This window comes from Dipodomys ordii, unplaced genomic scaffold, assembly GCF_000151885.1.
Source record: "Dipodomys ordii isolate 6190 unplaced genomic scaffold, Dord_2.0 Scaffold14, whole genome shotgun sequence".
Taxonomy (NCBI): domain Eukaryota; kingdom Metazoa; phylum Chordata; class Mammalia; order Rodentia; family Heteromyidae; genus Dipodomys; species Dipodomys ordii.
In genome coordinates this window covers 4,289,513-4,291,500 of record NW_012267230.1, presented here as the reverse complement: position 1 = coordinate 4,291,500, position 1,988 = coordinate 4,289,513, and the positions used below count along the sequence as shown (strand labels likewise).

The following is a 1,988-nucleotide window of genomic DNA, read 5'->3' as shown; positions in this document are numbered from 1 at the left end:
GAGAGGTGACTGGCTCCAGGTGTGTAGTTACATAGGTGTTGACACAGGTACTGGGAGGAGACTTAGCCAAGAGGTAGGGAGGCAGGACCTTCATGGCCTGGGGCATACCTTACAGGCAGGTTTCCCCCTTTCTCCAGTACTTGACACAGACAATCCAATTAATTACGTGGGAGGGGTTTGAAGCACCTCCTGTCATTCCCTGCCCATATAATCCAATCAACCATGTGATTCTCCACCTAAAATATCTTGTAACCACTCTGGTTTTACTGTGGCGCTCATTATCTCTGACTGGCACCATCCTACTTGTTTCTCTTAGGCCTGCATCTAGTCTTACCAGTCTTTAAGCCATGCTAACATTGTCTGGCTACTACAATATCTGATTTAAAACCCACTTCATCCTGAAGGTAGTTGGTAGCTGTGGTGGCTGCTGTGGTGGTTGTGATGAGGAAGTCAGAGTTTCTAACTCCCAAAGCCATGGCCAACAGAATCAAATCCAAAGGACTTGTGCTGGTATTGCCACATGTGCCAGAAACAGTGCTGGGATGAGAATGGCTTCAAGTGTCATTGTCTGTCTGCATCTCATCAGACACAACTGTTGCTGGCTTCAGAAAATCCTCAACCCTTTATGGATTGTTTTTCAGAGGCATTTACAAACGACTTTCTAGAACTTCTCAGGAGGCGCTTGGGTACCAGGAGAGTGCACTACAGCATCGTCTACAACGAGTATGTCAGGCACCGTGGGCACATCCACATGAATGCCACTCAGTGGGAAACACTGACCGACTTTACCAAGTGGCTGGGCAGGGAAGGCTTGTGCAAAGTGGATGAGATGCTGAGAGGCTGGTACATTCAGTTCATAGACAGGGACCCAGAGACCATTCGGTGGCCACTGGAGCTAGAGAAGCAGCAGAAGCAGGACCTCAACGATGAAGAAAAATCTACTAAGCTTATTGAAGAGCAAGTGAGACGAGGTTTGGAAGGGAAAGAGCAGGAGACCCCTGTTTTCTCGGAATTCAGCAGAGAAAACGATGAAGAGAAAGTCACATTTCGTCTGAATAAAGGAGCATGCAGTTCAGCAGGAATAGTTTCCAAATCAAATCTCTTGGGGCTAAGTGTCCTGAAAATATTGGGGAGTGCAGCATCTGTCAAGCGAAAAGCCTCTTCCCAGAGCTCAGTGCTGGCTAAAGAAAAAGAGGAAAAAGAAATCTGCACTGGATGAAATCAGGGAGATTGAAGAGAAGAATGTCCTGAACCGACCACCGGCTGCAGCCTGAAATCACTGTAAACATTATAACCAAAAAAACTCGGAGATAAATATCATAAGGAAAAGGGTATTTTGAAGGAAGTAATTGACAAGTATACAGCTGTTGTAAAGATGATTGATTCTGGAGATAAGCTGAAACTTGACCAGACTCATTTAGAGACAGTCATAAGCTGAAACTTGGACCAGACTCATTTAGAGATAGTCATTCCGGCACCAGGAAAAAGAATTCTAGTTTTAAATGGAGGCTACAGAGGCAATGAAGCCACTCTGGAAACCATCAAAGAGAAGACCTTCTCAGCCACCATCACCATCAAAACTGGGCCTTTAAGAGGACAAAGAGTTGAAGGAATTTGATATGAAGACATATCTAAACTTGCCTAATTGAAAATGTATGAACAATACACCAAAATGACTCTAAAGCATCAAATTGATGTTTGCCAAAGCATTGTGAGACTCTACTTTATTAAGGTTATTTCTTTTGTATAAAACAAATGGTTTCTTGCTGGGTGCCAGTGGCTCACACCTGTAACCCTAGCTGCTCAAGAGGCCGAGTGAAATCTGAGGTTCATATTTCAAAGCCAGCTTGGAGGAAAGTCCCTGAAACTCTTATCTCCAATAAACCACCAGAAAACCAGAAGTGGCACTGTAGCTCAAATGGTAGAGTGCTAGCTTTGAGCTGAAGAGCTGAGGGATGGTGCTCAGGCCCAGAGTTCAAGCCCCATGA

General features: G+C 44.8%; 1 pseudogene; it reads left to right on the top strand.

Annotated features, from left to right (window-relative positions):
* Positions 1–441: 441 nt before the first annotated feature.
* Positions 442–1,645, top strand: LOC105982073 (annotated as a pseudogene).
* The last annotated feature ends 343 nt before the right edge of the window (positions 1,646–1,988 follow it).